The 19,003-nt window shown below is 37.8% G+C and overlaps 1 protein-coding gene across 1 annotated transcript in view; it reads right to left on the bottom strand.

Moving 5' to 3' along the window:
* Positions 1-18,509, bottom strand: part of LOC135219412 (acetylcholinesterase-like) — a 370,347-nt gene extending 351,838 nt beyond the window's left edge. The window contains exon 1 of the mRNA XM_064256171.1: positions 18,288-18,509. The gene's annotated coding sequence lies outside the window, so the exon portion shown is untranslated. The remainder of the gene's footprint in view (positions 1-18,287) is intronic.
* Between the last annotated feature and the right edge of the window lie 494 nt (positions 18,510-19,003).

Here is a 19,003-nt window from a genome sequence, read left to right as displayed (position 1 = left end):
GAAAATTCTATGCAGAGATATTTATTCTCTCCTCGGTCTAGCACGTATTGCCACTTTTCTCAAAGAAGGGCAACGGCATTCCGGTGTTCTGAGTCTCAGATCGCAGTCGGTTTGGCAAAAACGCCACGTGCGAAATCTAAACATTTCCCGGGGTGCGCCCTGAAGTCAAATATAGAAACAATGGAGCGCACACTGCCTATACGGATAAATACTTGAAGAATTTGCTTTTAACCTGGTTTTTTCTGCTATTTTTAATTAAATAATCAATATTTAGTGTTGAGGAACATTTCCTATGGTTTTATCGTTGTTGCTTAGAAAGAAATACATTCCCATAGAAAACAAAAAGGCACTCCGTAACTAAATATAAACTGATTCAACAAAATCCTTGGGTAATTTTTGAGAGAGAGAGAGAGAGAGAGAGAGAGAGAGAGAGAGATTCGTCCTAGGCAAATCAATATCTACACAGACGAGCTAGAAATTGTTCACCGGAGTCAAGGGAATTTTTTTCTTCTTGTTTTACTCTACTCAAAGCAATGAGATGTTTATTTTCTAGATGTCCCAATCGAGATGAAGAACCTCCCTGTTTAACCGAAGGTAATTTTTGTTTGGCGGAAACTGATATCTATTTTTCACAAGCAACAATCCGCAGAACTTTTTCCCCAACTATGACATTTTTGCAATTGGAATGTTACAGAATTCACTCCAAGTGCGATGTCATGGAAACGTGAAAAAACAAGAGAGAGAGAGAGAGAGAGAGAGAGAAGTCTATGGGTAATTGCTATTTATCTAAGGTAACGGCTTATTAACTTCTGGTAAAGTTGACATGAGCTAGCGAAAAAGCCAACCGCCGCCAGTTTGCATAGTTTGCATTGTTGTTACTAACTGCGATTTCAGAGGATTTTAGTCAGTGCCAACATACAAACTATGAAAATTAATTCGTTCCCTAAAATACTACCAGTTTGCAGCAGTTTGTGGGACGTATGAAGAATTGGTGCATGGTGCCCAGTTATAAAAGAAAAAAAAAGAAAAAACGGACGACATCCACAAAAGAGACCCGTGCAAAAATTAGTTCGTGTTATAAAGCAGTTGCTAGTCATCTACTTAACATCTACATAGCAGCGAAATGAAGCCTACGCTACCCACCAAAGGACTCGTTAAAGTGACAAAAAAAAAAACGCTACCACTCAAAGACGCTCCCAGAGTCATCGCCCTCTACAGTAAGTCTTCTTCCCACCGAATTGATCTGAATAGCTAACCAAGCACATCAACAACAATAAGAGTCCAACCCTTTATTCATATAAGCAAATGATACTCTTCATAGAGAGAATTATTCCAATTTCCCTGTAACCATGTATCGGGGACCGTATGTCATAAAAATGGCCTCGTGTGCAATGGACTGTACAATTGCATTACAGTACAAAGCACAGACTCTTATGGCACTCGTTGTACTGCATTACAAGTGTTCCCGTGTGGTTAGTGGCAATAAAAGTAGCTTTACATAAATAACATATGCCATTCAAATCTCTTAACATTTGTGATCCTCTAAAATCTATGTTGGGAAAATTTTTTCCTCAGTTAATTTGCATAAATTATGCTTGATTGTGATCTACAAGAAAAACTATTAAAACTGCGGGCTTCTCAATGACATGGCCACAAAAAAAATTTACGTCTTACTAATATATTTTCTCCTATAAATAGAAAAATCACAAAATATAAACAAAATGTATTTATGCAAAAATGGATGTAATATAAATAAAGTCCTAACAATGCATCATTACTTCTTTTTATAGCAATGTTCGGTTTAAACAATTCAAACCCCTCAGTTACTACTCAGATTTTTGTTAATCAAAGACCAAATATTATCCCTAATAATGTAATCTTATAGAGAGCCACACTTGAGCTTTTTGAATCAAAGATTAGAAACTTTTCAATTCTAGGAAAACCTAAAGCACGCTTGGGGCACAGTATAAGATAGAGCATTTTCTTGTATAAGATAAAGCATTGACACCTCTGGTTTCTGACGAACACAATCATGTCCACAGAATATGGGTTTGAACTCTGCCACTATTTGTTTGTTTATATGGTGTTTTTACGTTGCATGGAACCATTGGTTATTCAGCAACGGGACCAGCGGCTTTGTGTGACTTTCGAATCACGTCGAGTGTGGATTTCCATCACCAGACTGCCACTATTTGCAAAGATTTTTTGTCACGGAAACTTCAGGTACGATCTACGGCTGAGTATGAGGTTGGCTGGTTTCCAGGATAGTTCGCCTCTTCAGAGATATGTCAAATTTCTCATTCACTCTCTAATTTGAAAAGGATTTATAGATGTCCACTAAACTTTTAAGCCATCATCTTTTTAAAACATCAAAGAAAGGGTCATTGGGGGAGCAGATCTAATTCTACACAAAATCCATGGACCCAGCTACCACTTTTGCACATAACGTGACACTGTAAGTAACTTACATAAACGCTCCCAACAGGAGAGGTTCTAAATGCATCGCATCACATTCCTAACCCCTATGTTCAAAACTAGGTACTCGTAGCAAGTTTTACACGCAGATGAACAAATCTGACAGCCATACTCAAGCTCGAACCTGCACAGTGAATCCTAAAACCTCAACAACTTATCTGCTTTCTAATTAAGACCAGATACTTTTAAAAGTATTTAAGCAATATCTTTCAATTTCATACCAGTCATATGGTAAGACCATACTAGTTTGGATTCTCATATGCCCAAACATTTCACACCATGGGACAGAATCGTTATTCTACGTGTTAGATTGATTATGAGGTTTAGGCTTTAAGGCCAAGCACTGGAACATTATGGTTATTCAGCACCCAGACCAAGGTGTAACAACACCCGACATTAAATCTCATAACACTTGAGATTTAATAGACGCATAACATCAAGACAAGTTCCCTAGATAACAATTTAAGAAGAAAATTTACACAAGTCTCTTGCAGCTCTGCCTGGGCTCTATGCTTTCACTGAGGTAGATCAATGATTTCTGATAGATTAGCATGTAGATGGCATTTCAGACTGTCTTTGATAAGAGTCTTCACAGAGCTGAGAAGATGGAATGGAGGTCTTGCGCCTGTCAAAACTCAGCCCACCTACTCCAAAGGCATTATCAGAGCCAGATGCTCAGTCTGTGAATACAGAATATTGGGCAGGCAAGATGTACTACACCAGTGATCAGTTGGTTAGTCTAACGGTAACCTGTATGAAAACTTAAAATATATTATCAGAGATAGGTAAATCAAATCCTTCTTCTCTAGATATCATCCTCCTTGCAGAGAGGACAATATTTAATTAGATTCCATCATATTCTAGCAGTCTTTCCAGCTGCATACCCCAGAAGCTTTGGTCATCACTGATTATGCAAGTGTAATTAAAATTGAGGCCACAGGGAGGACATACAACAAATACAGTAAATTATTCATGGCATAGATTTCTTTTTCTCGCTAAGGTTCAACAAAGACTTTCAGGCAGTTCTGTTTGTACGCACACCTGTTTCATAAGATTCACAAGCTCGAACTGGAATTAGACCTCTGACATACTGAACAGCAGTGTTCCTTAATTTAGTTTATTTTAAATAACGTGTATCGAAATTGAATTAACATCAACCAAGCACCAGGCCTTGGAAACCATATGGTGCTATGTTATGCTGATTATAGATACAGCATGGTGAGAATTATGTAGGTGAGGAATATTTGTTTGTTGAAGGAAGCAGATTACACGTTCTGTGGAGAAGTGTTCTGCTCTGGTGAGAATATCATGAAGGAGATGTGGAAGGGAAAAGGTTAGGCTGGTGAAAGCTCTGTTGTGCATGACTGTGTACTAGGGGCAGGGAAGGATTATATGGAATATGGAAAGTAGGATCCAAGTTGGACACAAGGCAGGACGGGATATGTCCATAGGGTGGGAGTGTGTGAGGTTTGAATAGCCAATTTGCAGTCGATTAAGAGCAGTTTCCCATTGTCTAGTATTGTGACATGGGTTTAACCATGTTAGTATGGTAGGTATAATAACAGTACGTAGCTTGTTATTTGAGATACTGGACCAGAAAAACCACCAGCGATTTAGCAAGTACTTATGGAAGAATGGGAGATAACCTAAATATGGGATGGTTTTAAAATGTGGGCATGCCAACAAAGCCAAAAAGCGGGCCAAAGAGTCCACCTCCTCATTGCCTATAATGAACACATGGCTCAAGGTCCAGCAGAAGCTGACCAGTTTTTTCTGGATTGAAATACGAATTACACTGACTACAGGATGGATGCAGTCAATAGACTGGATGAATGATAAAGAATTAGCAGTATATGGAAATAACAAAGGATGATGGGGGTTAGTTTAGAAGTTGTCTCAGTGTAAGCAAAATGGCATATAGTTCTGCCATAAGTATGCTTGCCACAGGTAGTAATAGTAGTTGGAAATGTTAGGTGGAAAAGAGGACAACAGCCCCAGTTCCTTTAGGGAACTTGGAACAATCTGTGTAAACCAGCGAGTAAGCATCATGTGTCAAAATGTGCTCTACGAAATGAGAACATAGAATAGGAGATGAAGTACTGTGTATTAAGTTAGATAAGCTGTGTTGTATAGATGGACAGATTGAGGAAGTGTGGTTTAGCTGAGGTGGAAAAGTGTGGATGTACAAAGGGAGGATTTCCAATTGTGGTGATGAAGAGTGAGAGAGAAGGGTTTTCATACGGATAGAGAAAGGGCATGGTCAGTTGGGATTGTTAGTAAATTTGGTAAGGAGGGGTTCAGGTAATGTTGGATAAAGTTTGAAACAGGAAAAGATGTTAGAGAGAAGTTCTTTAACTGATAGGATGTTTCCCTTCCTTGTAAGGCAGGAATCAAAAATTAAATCAAGCAATTTACAACTAGTGTGAATTGTAAAGCAAGTGGCGATGAAGATACTGTTTGAGAGCGAGTAGAAAAGTTTTATTGGTGAAAAATTAATCTATGTCAAGTACCCCATGAGAGCAGGTAGAAAGCACACTGTATAAGTGAGTGGAGCTTAGGGATTGAGGAATCAGCAGCATAAACTGCATGATCATCAACATAAAGGGAAGATATATCTTCCGCTGGTAGGGATGCTATACTACCATTAATTGCTATAAGAAATAGGGTAGTGCTTAGAACTCAGCCTTGGGGAACTCCTTCATATTGAGCGAAGGATAAAGAAATGGAAAAGTTTGTGTGTACACGGAGGGTTTGGTTGTTAAGAAAAGATTGGATAAAAAAAGACGACTGCAAGGACTGACTGTTTAGAAACAAAGACTGTTTGGATGTAAGATTTTATGTATGCAAGAAGTTTGCTCTGCTCTTACCTCATCTGTAACCAAATTGAGACGAAGAAAGTTTATTTGATTCTACGTGCCACATTAGACAAAAATTTATCATTCATTCTGGTTAATTTCCATAAGCAACTGGTTAGGGAATAAGGCCGATAGTCTTAGGGTGCATTTCCGATTTATTTGGTTTTATAAAGGGGACGATGACTGTTTCGTGCCACTGCTGAAGATATTCACCTTTAGTCCATATTCTATCCAATAATGATAGGAGAAAGGTTATGTAATTTGATGAAAGGTGTCAGAACATTTGGTTGTTCTGACAAGATTTGCGTCCAAGATGAGTTCTGCTATGGAAAAATTACATTTTTATGATAAAATAACGTTTTTTAAATATATCTATGTACTTACCAAGTATGTAACTACATTGCTCACAGTTTCACTCAGTGGGAGCTTAAAAATTTTGAAAATCACGGGAGCGCTAGTGTCGGTGTAGATATAGTCCCGCCCACTTTCAGGGTAAGAGAGGCCCAACTTCAGAAAGGAGTTAAATTGCTTTTGCCCCTTTCCCATATGAGAGGAAGAGGGAGGGCCCTGATTTGTAATTACTTGGTAGGTATGTATATAAAATGTTATTTTATCATAAAAATGTCATTTTTATATATATAGTACGTAACTTACCAAGTAATTACATTGCTGAATCCCAAATTGACCAGGAGGTGGGATATGGTTAGTTTCTACTCCAAACATTATTAATAATAATGATACCTTAGAGAATAGAAAATAATAACACTGAAACAATGCTTGTTGTTCCTTACCAGAAGAGAAACTTGCTGTAAGTGATACTGCCCCTGGTCAGCGCTCATCTACGTAGGGTGTAGCTAGTTGGCCAGATTCACCTCTACAACAGTGGGACTTTGTAGCAAGGGATGAACCCGGTGACTCCAAAGCATACAAGTAGTCAGTTGCCCCTGCCCTGGGTATAAACTGACTAAATAATGACCAGACAAAAGAACATGAATCACCTACACAGCAAAAATGCAAAAACACCACCCAACCATTAAAAATAAGACTGGAAGGCACTCCAAACACCAACTGCCCCCAGGCTCCCCTTGAACTTCAACACCCGATATCACAGCGAAGATCAAAAGAGACAGGAAGAACGGCTTCCTATGCTTCCTTGCCCAACACCCTGTCAGCCACAGACAATGGTCCTAAAGCACTATAACTATTGAATAACACTTATACGTCTTTCAGATAACGGGTCGCAAAAACTGATCTACACTTTCAATATATCGCTTGTAAATTAAGACCATGGATAGCTTGTAGCTGGAGGACAACGATGTGGCAACAGATCTGATTTCATGAGCTTTAGCTCTTATTGATGTTAAGTCATCCTTTCCAACTTGCACATGGGCTTCCCTGATTAGCTCTAAAAAAAAAAACACTAGTCCATTCTTAGAGATGGCACAGGAAGGGTTCTTGACTGAGCACCCAAGAAGATTCAAGGGACTTCAAATCTTTTTTGTTCAGTCCAAATATCTTAAGCTCTCACTGGGCACAAAGTCCTCTCCTTTTCCACTGGGCCTAATATTTCCGTCAAACCTTTAATAATAAATGAATAAGGCCATGACTTGGTAAGGATTTCATTTACGGCTTTTTTTGTCAATGGCACGCAACTCACTCGCCCTTTTGACTGTGGCCCAGGCCACCAGGAAAAGGGTTTTTCTGGTAAGGTCTCGTAAGAAGATGGAGTGAAGGGGTTCAAACCTGACTCCTGAGAGACATTTAAGTATTACATCTAAATTCCAAGAGATTGTCTCTGATCCCTTGGACTTAGTACTCATATCAAAGATTTTATGAGATCCGATAGGTCTTGGCTAGCTAAAAGATCCAAACCTCTGTGACTGAACATTGAACTCAAGATCACCCTATATCCTCTTATTGTAGATGATGAAAGGTTCCTAGTTCCTAGGTGTCCTTAAATTAAGTATATCTTAGTTTTACCAGACCACTGAGCTGATTAACAGCTCTCCTAGGGCTGGCCCAAATGATTAGATATTTTTAACATGGATGGGAATCTACGGATTTCGTAACAACGGGACATACAGCTTATTGTGGTATCCGAACCACATTGAATTGTGAAATGGGTTTCTATCACCAGAAATACATTCCCCTGATTCCACGTTGGCCGAGCAGAGAATCAAACTTCGGACTACCAGATTGGTAGGCGAGCACAAAAACCACTCATCCAACGAGGAACTCGTTAGGTGTCCTTAAATTGAGGAAGAAGTCTGCAATATCCACAATAGATGTAGCAGAACCCGAGACGTCATGCCTTCTACACCAAGTTCTAACAGTTGCCCACTTGGCCCAACCGGCTTTGTCAGAGGTGGCGTGCCTGCACTTTGCAATTGCTTTTGGAGCAGCTCTTGAAAAACACTCTGTCGGAGGAGTTTCCTGACAGTCTGCAACCTGTCAGGGCCGGAGGACAATCCTTATTGGAAGTGGTTGAAACAGGGCTGTTTGCAGACTTACTCTCTGTAGTATATAAGCCTCGGAAAGTCTGTCAGTAACAACAGGAGATCAGGAAACCCTTCCTGTCGCAGCCAGATTGGGGCCACTAAGAAAATTTTGACATTCTAGTGACTCCCTGTAGACCCTGTCATATGGCTGTCATCTCAGATTAATGTACCAGTGTGTCTGTTCTTTGGACCACTGTCCATAAACTTTTTGATTTCCCAAAAGGGATCCCCAACCCAAGTCAGATGCATCTCTGCATAAAAGTCTGAGTAGGGGCTCAATGGAGACAGAGACTTCCCTTGATAAAGTCTGCCTTCTGCATGCCACCCACACAGATCCTCTATTTCTTGCGATGCTAGTACTCTGAATTTGTTACCGATTTTAGTTCTTATTATCTGTTTTGATATTGTGTGAGCTATAATTATAATTTTACAAAATAAAATAAATTTGAAAAAACATGTATAACTGTAAAATGCATGACTGTCTTGTAAAAAGTTCCCACAAGGGGTTGTAAAAAGTCTTTATCAACTTCTCATGGAATGTATGAAAATTTGTTAGAATTTTTTTCTAAATCCATGTGCATTTGTGTATCTTCCTCTTTCCAGTGATGCTTTTTTTCTTAAACTGGCCATCCTCAAAGTTTCCCCACCCTGGGGTGTTTCATGTTTTTATTTTAGCAAGGTTCTCAAAGGTTAAATTAAAACATTGAGATCCATGGTATATCTTGAAAATCCAAGAGGTAGAAAAAAATATTCATATCTGACATATTGGTTATCTAATTCAAACTTGATTAATGATTTACATAACACATTTACAAAGATCCCATAAACGTGTGATAAAGCTGCATTCACCATTTAAGTCAATCTGACCAGCAGCTAACATTCAAGGCTGTTGACAGACTATCTTGTTTATTTTTTCACCTTGCATCCAAATCCACATTCATTGAACTTTGACCCCTTTGAACTCACTCAGCCGAGTTCAACAATTCAGAGGCAGACAAACCTCTTAACGTAGAAGTTAGTAATATGAGTGTATATGTACTTCCAGTGTATCACCATTACTTATTATTTTAATATTTCAGTCAATGTGTAAGGATGTTAATGACAGTACATTACCATACTTAGATGAATCTATAGATTAATTTTAAAATATGAAAAATCTTTTATCTACTTTTTGCCCTTATTATATTAATTGTTCGATATATATTATATACTAGACGGTATATCATATTATATACCCAAGATTTTTATGATTACTTTGTTACACAGATGGCTCGGGTGAAAGCAGGGCAGTAGCAGGAGACATATCACAGCAAGGGACAGCCAGTGGAATTGCTAGCTGTCTGACTCCAGATGCCAAAACAGGGCAGTAGAAGAGCAAGTAGAGCAAGGGACAGCTGGATGAGTGGTCCCTAGCAGGTGCACTTTTCAACAAAAATTGGTTTAAGCAATTCAAATGGTTTGAGTATTCTGTGGAGAGCAACTCTTGAAATTTGCTTTTCCTGCCCTGTATTCAGAAAGCAGAATACACACATCAATAAAGGTGCACTAGTGGCTCTGGATTTTCCTAATGGGAAAGGGCTCTAGATACATTCCAGAGGCACAAAAAGAATGCCTTCCATGTCTCAACCATATCCTTTCGCCATGGCTCCAAAACCACAAAAACAAGATGTGATAACACAACTTCATGCTGCAATTGCAGCCAAAATTTTAGAAAGTCAGGGAACACCTTTGGTAAATTACAACCATAACCACCTTCCTTGGTAAACAAGTAACTCCTTTCAGAGGCCATGATGAGCAAGAGTAATGCCTGAATCAAGACAACTTAAAAGAATTTTATCCTTTATTGCAAAATTACACCACCTTTCAGCTACCATCTATCTCTCCCATTTTTCTAAAAATGAGATGTTAAAATGTTTCACACGAGGTCACAGAGCACACAGTCAAACAGATTAAGATGGCCAAGATGTACTCCGTAACGGCAGATGAGGCCAGGGACAGACACAAAAGGCAGTTAGCTATATGGATGCATTGTGACTGAAGAGGGAAAAGTCACAATTTTCTTGGGGTATTTTAACTAAAGGGATTTGAAACCTAGTCCATTACAGATGCCACTGAGGAACTGTTGCAGTCACACATTGGAAAGTCTTTTGTGTTGCCCAAGCTTATGACAGTGCATCTGTCATGAGTGAAGGAGTTGGAGGTGTGTAGGCCCACTGCTATGCGCACAAATTTACTATTAGTACTGAAAGAACTTGGATCAACACCATCTGAACTGGTGCAGCTCTCCATCTCATAATGGGCATGAAAGCAGAGGTCTATCAAAGCTATGCTGGAATACCTTCCTGCTACCCTGTCCTGCTTCGTCACAATTAAGGCATCCATGAACAAGGGGACCTTATCAAACCTCAGGAGGCCTAAGACAATGTACACTGTTCATGTTTTCCACACTCCTTGGAATAAAGGAAGGATTACACAGGTAACTTCATGGAGAAAATGTAGACTTGGACAAAGCTGCCCAGTGCAAAATGGGAGTCCTTCAGACTTTGAGAGCTCTCCACAGATGATAGTGCTGAGAAGTTCAGAAGATCCAGTGTTTTATATGATGAACATCATATTCAGCTTCCAGTTGACCCCAAACAAAAATAAAAAATGCTTTGGTGGTGGAGTCAGCCTGTGGATCAAACTTGAGCATGACCAGTTCTTTATTTCAAATGTCAGCTTTATTTTTCATCCATTAAAGAACTCAACATTTTCTGGGGAGGACCCCCAGAACCCAATCAGGGCTTAGCCCCGGATGTTCATGCTCCACCCCCACATGGAACCAGATCCCTTTCCATCCTTAACTCCAGGAGTACATCTTGAAAAATAGTACTAATGGGTTCAACAACCAAATTTCAAACTATGACAACACTTACCAGATTCCTTGGAAATTTGATAGAGATGCAGGATAGGTTACTTAATTAACTATCAAATGGCACTGCAGTTAATCATTAAAAATGTATAAAAATTTGGGAGAATAAACTAGAGTAAACAAACAAAATACTTTTATTTCATCTGTCAGTCCTTAGCATAGTACTATGCATATAGTAGTATATCCACTACCATAATACATCAGTGGCTCCTAACCATACAAAGTGCACTCAAATGAAAACTGAAGGAAAAATTAGAGCTCACACAGCTTCTGTACCTTTCTCAAGACATGACCTGTAATAATTTCATGTCTATTTTGGCTTTAATGGTTTTTCAATACTACTGGTCTTATTTTCTGTCTGGAATATGTTATACCCTCCAAGAAACTAATCTAATAATTTTTCTTTGCACAAACCAGCTCCTCAGGGTACCTTACAGATAGGTGCCTTGAAGCCTTGAATACTACCACCATAGGTCAGTATTGAAGAAATTATGATTGACCTTTGAAACTTGATTATAGCAAGGTGAATTTAACTAGAATGATCTTTTGCAAAAGTATTTTATGCACCAGTATTTGATTATTTGCTTTCAAAGGCTATAGGTTAAGTTCTCATTTTGGCTCAAACCACATTATAGTGAATGTTGGTGAATGTAAGTGCATATATTATTTGTAAATAAATGTGGAAAAAGTCAAGCATTTACAATTTCCTAAAGTGCCTTTGGAAAAAGAAAAACCACAACTACACACTGGTTCTTCAGTATCAAATTATAACTAATAGAATAAATTGGGAGGTATTAACATTATTAACCAAAACTATCACAAATTTATTCTTGCCAAGATAAGGAAACTTAAAAAAATCATTGAACAAACTAACTCCACGACTGAAGCTACTATGTTCCTTGGACCTGATTAGTAGTATCAATTTCCTGTTAAGAGTAAATTACTACATTAGAGGCTGTTGGAGTAAATTGCTACATTAGAGGAAGAACAAAGAACTGGAAAGAAAGTTTTTCTTGGGGGGAGGGAAAAAAATCTCACAAAACAAGCCCTATGGAGTTTCTCCATATTAACCAGAGACTGCACATTAAAGTCTCCACCTGAAGTTATAACAGTTCTAAATTCTTTAATCAACTTGACAATTATAATTGCCTCATTACCATACCATGAACTACAGTAGTGGACCACAGCCAGAAATACCATCACCTCAATTGAACACAAAGAGGAGGTTCTCAAAGCTAAGGAACTATAAACACCTCCACAACAATAATTCAAGACTACCAGCAAATCCGAATATATCCATAACCTTTTAAAACACTTAGTAGTGAAGTCTGCTTTGTTATCTACATAAAAATACAAAAGCCATGGTGGTTCTAATACATAACCTCACTCACATGCCCAAGTATACTCACTTTTTAACTATTTTTTCAGTACTTTCTCCAAATAAAAGAACTACCACTCCTTAAGCGTTCCTTCAATATAAACTATGTAAATTGAAATGCAATAAATTAAGCTTTTGAGTCAGTGAGGAGTGTATTACTGCAACTAGGTATATACTAATTAATTTTCAAAAGAGTATTATAGCAACTGGGTATATACTAATTCATTTTCAAAACTGGACATGTCCATTGAGAGCCAGCGACACATTAAATGCTGCATTTGGAATGTTCTTAGCCCCAGTAAAATCCATGGCAATTCTTTTTTTCCCCTTCCTGTCTAGGCATTTTGCTGTCATTGCTGCTTTGAAAGATTAGTGGAACCACCTTCATGCCGTTCACTTCTGGGTTGTATGCTGTGTTGTATTTTCACCACGAGACAAGAGCAAGGGCGTGCCATAAAGTAGCTATGAAGTTTGCTCTTCTTTCATATCTGCTAACCCAGCTTAAGGTTCTCGCACAATTTTTAACTGTGTTGCTTGATAGGTAGTACAGGCTAGCTGGTGTTCTGATCAATTATTGTCAAGAAGGATCTGTACCCCTTAGAGGGGGTTAGGGGAGCCTACAATGTCACCGTAGATGTCGGCCAGTCGTCGCAGTGTTGTCTGGAACAATCCCCACGTGTGCATTGTTACTTTCAACGTTTGGCAGGGGAAAGCATTCTCTTCCCCACTTTTTAACATCCACCTTCATTCCCCACTAGCTAAGCCTCTCCAACAGGATTCATGCATTGGACCAGCCTGACATGTGGGGTTAGGTCGAGTTTTTCTCGACCCAAACAGTAAGTTAGTATGGGCGAGGATGTCCAGTACTCGTCTCACAGGCGATACTTGGGTCTCAGTCAATGATGGCTAGGTCACTCCACACCAGGGAAGGGTTCTCGCGCCGAAGTTGCCACAGGTTCAAGTCATCCTTCAGGCCCATGCTATTTCAGGATATGTCATTCCAATCCGATCCGGATGGTGTTGGAGTTTCAGGAAAGGGCATCGGCTATGCTGTCGGAGGAGCCCTTTACATATCTGATGGTGGAGGCATGTTCAGCTATCAACGATAGGTTCTGCTGCTATCTTGCTGACCTCTCTTCACCAATTTCGGTGAAGACATGGACCAGGGGTTAGTGATCAGTCTGCACCAGTGATCCGTCTGCACAAGAAATTGTCATTCTTCTATATGTATCAGAAGTGGCAGATGGTTCTGTGGACAGCCAGCAATTCTCAGTCTAACATGGAGTAGGATTTGTTCCACTAGCGATAATTTCTTACTGATTAATGCCAGCAGCCAACTACCATCATTTGTGTCCTGCTAAAGTACCGCCCCATCACACTATTACTGGTGCCTGTCGTTAGGGTGAAGGACCTATGGGATAAAGGAAGATAAGCGTGGCAGTGAAGATTATTATTTTTTTTTTTTGGCTAACATAAGATTACGACAAACAAATTTTTTGGTTTTCAAGTCATCATATATAGAACTATCTCAGCAAAGGTTGGGAATGACCTGGTGGTAATAGATTATCATTACTGTGAATTCCTGAACTTTGACTGATGTATGCTTTAAGAAGTCTGTGGTTCCTTGGACCTTCGTTGGGAGGGGCTTAACACCATTGGGGCTGATTTGGTGGCCCAGGAATTCTCTTGGTTTTGTACCATTTGCATTTGTCATCCCGGACAGAGTTTTGAGCATTTGCAGGACCTGGATTTCACCCGTCAGATGTTGGAAGGTCGTGTCTTTTTGAATGTATACATGCTGAAAATGGTGATTATTCCCTTTCTTTTTTGTCCTCCTTCACAACTGGGACTTTGAAATATCCCTTCAGCAGGTCAGGTCGATCATGGCAAATATTTTAGCACCATCTATCTGGTTGTGATGTCCGCAATGTTCAGCAGTGGGTACCAGTCAGATACTGATTTAATGATAAGCAAGTAGTCAGTCCAGACCATTCAAGTTCATCAAAATTTTGTAACGCTGTGCTGCAAGAGCCAAAGCAAAACAGCACAATACAAGTCTCAGCTCAAATACACTGCACTGAGCAAAATGCAAAATCTTAACAGCTATTCATTGAGCAAAATGCAAACACTGGGCAGCTATCAAGTACTTCAATAGAAGTTGATGCTATCAAGCACTTAAAAAAAGAATAGCAATATCCCATCTAGTTCACTTTCTGCTACAATGTAGGAATGCACATTAACAGAATGGTTTGTTAGACTTAATACAAACTAACTTTATAAAATGGATAATTAAAGATATGTAAGTTACCTCAAATTTTGTCTACACTGCTAAATGGCTGTAATCAAGAACCTATAAGTACTACATAATACTCAGTACCACACAGACTAAAATTGTCAAATGTTGAAGATGCAACTGATGAGAATGTGCTCTAAGAAAATAAGGGCTTGAACTGTATATATATGCAAAGAAAAACCAGCAAATAGTACACTTATAAGCATGAAAATGGCTACAATTTAAACAGATAGAGAAACAGTTGAATATAGTAAAACAATATGTTCGTACAGTAGTACCTCGAGATAAGAAAGGCTCTACTTACAAAAAACTCGAGATACGAAAGCCAATGCGAAAAATTTTACTGCTCTACATACGAAAAGTTTTCAAGATGCGAAAGGTTGTTGCTGTAAAGTCCCGAGATTCACCCGGACCACCGAGAACAATTTTAAAACTCCCGCGCCGCCAACTGAGTAAACTCGCCACCATCCTCCCGCTCTCCCATTGGTTCCTGATGCTAGTCACCCCATAAGGTCCTGCTCTCCTATTGGTCAGCATCCACCCCTTGTGCTTTAAGTATTCTATTGGTAAAAGGATGCTGTAAATTGAAAAACTTATTCATGCAATAAATTTAATAAAAAAAAAACATTAGGTAAAGATAGAATAAAGAATAGAAATGAATGATTATTATACTGTTTGGTAGTTTCAGTAGTTGAAGAGAGATAATGAAAATTTATTGCTTACTGTGTAAAGTGATTGCTTGTCGATCGTTCGATACTCGTAAGTGCTGGATGTAAACAGACGTTTGGAAGCTTTTTTTTTTTTGTTTGTTTATTATAGTTAATGGTTACTTAATTATTTGAAATGAGTACATGCAATACATTTAATAAAAAAATTGTGAATTAGATATCATAAAATATAAAATAAATCAGACTGCCAACAAATACGTTATTTTTTAGAATTCTTCTTCTGTTTTATTATTACGTTACGTATACGTATGTTTCATTATAGCTGTCAGTAACTCGGTATCTCCATTAGGTAAAGATAGAATTAGATATAATAAAATATAAAATAAATCAGACTGCCAACAAATACGTATTTTTTAGAATTCTTCTTCTGTTTTATTATTAAGTTACGTATACGTATGTTTCATTATAGCTGTCAGTAACTCGGTATCTCCATTAGGTAAAGATAGAATAAAGAATAGAAATGAATAGTTATTATATTGTTTGGTAGTTTCATTAGTTGAAGAGAGATACTAATGGCAATTTATGGCTTACTGTGTGCTAAGAAAAATGATTGCTTGGCGCTCGTTCGATACTCGTAAGACAGGTAAGAGCTGAATGTAAACAATCGATTGGAAGGTTTGTTTTTTGTTTGTTTGTGTATTATAGTTACTGATTAATTAATAATTATTTGAAATGAGTACATACTGATTATTTATACATTTTATTGGCATATTCTAAGCTTTTAGCTCTTAGGTTTAGATGTCAGAATCATAGACTAGACTACAGTAGCAACCGCTAACATAGGCTATGCTTATTGCTAAGGGACATATGCTAAAGTCCTAATATATGCAGTAAAAATGGGGTTGAACATTACATGCAGTTGAATATTACTCAAGTATGTACAGTATTTTGCCTTTTTGGAGTCACATTTCTTCCGTCGGATTGGCGTTGTAACCCTAGAACATGTGTTTTAGGCCTGGAAATATAATTTACTGGGGTGTTTTTGGAGGGCTTGGAACGGATTAGCCATTTTACATGTAAAATATGTTTCAAGATACGAAAAACTCATAATACGAAGGCCGCCTCGGAACGGATTAATTTCGTATCTCGAGGTACCACTGTATTACTATAACAAAGTCAACCCCAAAATGTCATACAAACTTCAAAATTTTGGTTTCAGACTGATAAAAAAAATTATAAAAAAAAAACAATTAAAAAATAAAGATTACCAAAATTTCAAAACCAAATTACCAAGGCCATTAATGCAATATACCACTTAACTACATAAAACTATGTAAAAGCCAAAATGTTGCATGTTTAAAGACTTTAGAAAATAGTATACTGTTCAATAACATGTCCCAAGGAATGGTCAAAATCAAATTTAAAGCAACTTTTGAAGAAAAATAGAAGAAAAAATTACACTGATTGGAAAAAATTACACCTGCTTGAGGTGATCTGACCAAAAATATCTGAAGGATTCTAAGGATATCAATCAACAAACCAGTCCACATCCCTTAAGAACAAATACTACAAAAGTTTCACTACTGAAAGCAACAAGTATTTCAACACCCTGATTTTACTCAAGATTAGGCCTAAGATTTCACCTTGGATTATATTGGGCTTCATTTTCTTAAGGACTAGTAAGGTTTGGCTATGAGCATTTCTGTATATGGCAGACAAATTAATAAGGTTTAGTTTTCAGCGGTTCTGTACATGGTAGACATTGTTTACCATGTACAGTCCTTGGGCCACCTTTGATAAAAATTATAATTTATACAAACAACAAATCTTGTTTAAAAGTTACAATTTGCTGAAACTGATCTAAGTTATGCCCACCTCTAAAGGCACTAAGCCTACTATATGGTGTCATCTTATGCACATAAAACTCAGGTTAATAGGATTAATGCAGTCGCCACTTACAATAAGTGGTTTAAAAGTTCTAATGCCAACCTTGAAATATATATATCCTATTACAACCTTGAAATAGGTATACTCTATACTATTCAGTGTATTATTTTAAGGTAATAATAATAATCTTATAATTGAAACTCGGCTAAGATTATAGGATCAGCTTACTGTCACAAGAATGAAACAACCATCTCAGGATTAAAAGAATTACATACAAACTAAAGAAACCATGTCTGCCTATCTTAAAATACACAAACCTATTCAGTGCTCACCATATCTTGTTAAGTTAAATTATTATTAAGCTAAGGTTAATAGGTTTAATCCACGGTCTCCAGGATAAAAGATAAACCCTATTTTCACTGGTCAAAATGAAAAGGCTATTTACATCCTAACATAAAAACTCTTTAGACCTAAAGACCCTTTTGGCACTAATAATTTCTAAATGTATTCCAAGCCTTATCAATGTTACTTAGTGTATCTTATGAATTTATTATGGAATTGGCAGCAGTATTTACCCACCTACCTACCTAGTCCCCAAAATAGAATCGGACTATGTATACTTCAAAAACCAACCAACTCTGATGATAAACAATTTATGGCAATCAAACTCACCTTGATCTTCAAAAAGAGGTGTAAAAGAACTCTCAAAGCCACAACCAAATTTCCATTCTCCTACAAGCACAACAGACTATATTTTGCTTTCTTTCTGGGCGCATAGTACATCCACTTACCTGAAATAAAGTTATATTCAACAATAGCGTTTACCCAAACCCTGGCAAAAGGCTACCTTTAATACCAGGACGCTTGAAATGAGATTTCGATTTAAAACTTTTATAACAAATAACAAAAGGGCAATTATACTGGACTATTAGGCTAATACTAGGTCTTGACCATTAAATTACTGTCAAGAATACTTCTATTCAAAAAGGGAGTTATAATATAGCCTAAAATTCACATTTCTCGAGTATGTTAAACATACGACCCACATCAAAGTCACTATACCTATGCATTAGCGTTATCAGCCACAAACTAGGCTAAATCCAACAAACACCGAAAATGAACTCTGGACTTAATATCGTTAAAATAACCAACTCCCAGTCACACCAATATGAGAAGGTTATCCAAGGTAAGATTTCTACAACAGTCTGAGCAAATGGGATGGTTATTTCTAGGAAAAGATAAAACTTAACTGCTTAGACGAGAACATCATATCAAATACATAAGGCAGTACTATTCAAGACCCTATGGACGCGTTTACTTACCTTCCTCAGGACCTTAGAGATGTCCAAAGGAGACTTCAGACCTTAGGCCGGGACGCCGGGTATGGCCCAGCGAAACAATACACAACAACCACAACCAATATGACCGTCCGATGAGCCAAGTTTCACAAAAATAAAAAGCACTGTCCTCGTCGTCAGTCACCGAATGACACTGTAGTTTGTAGTAGCGTGCACCTGCTTCTTCGTGGTTACATGATCCATGGACGCTGGAAAGTATGTATTGTAAACATAAATATTCGCTTGATTCTGTCATCTGACCTGTTTGGTTTTCACCAGGGCCGAAATAATGTGCATTTGTAATTGTCTGGCTTATTTAAGATCTTTCTTTGATGATAATAATTTGGTCTCCGATAGTACTTAGACCGTGAATGGCTTAAAATCACTTATTAGTTAAGGCAGTTACTTGTAACTGTCACCTCATAAGGCATGTTGATAATATCGCTAGCATTGTATTAGGAGAAAATTATATGTTCGACTGATTTGCACTTATGATGATTCAAATATGAATTTATTCATATTGTTTATTCAGAGGATAGAGCTAGAGCGCTTAATGATACTACAGATTTTTCCAAGAAAATGTGCCCTAGAAATACGTAACTGTAGTAATCATAATTAATCCATGCCTAGTGATAGTGATATTTTTAACAAGTTTTAAGAATTATCTTTGTTAGCCATATATGCATTGTGAACTTCAGATT

The sequence above is a fragment of the Macrobrachium nipponense genome, chromosome 1 (assembly GCF_015104395.2).
Source record: "Macrobrachium nipponense isolate FS-2020 chromosome 1, ASM1510439v2, whole genome shotgun sequence".
Taxonomy (NCBI): Eukaryota; Metazoa; Arthropoda; class Malacostraca; order Decapoda; family Palaemonidae; genus Macrobrachium; species Macrobrachium nipponense.
This window is presented reverse-complemented; position numbering and strand designations above follow the sequence as displayed.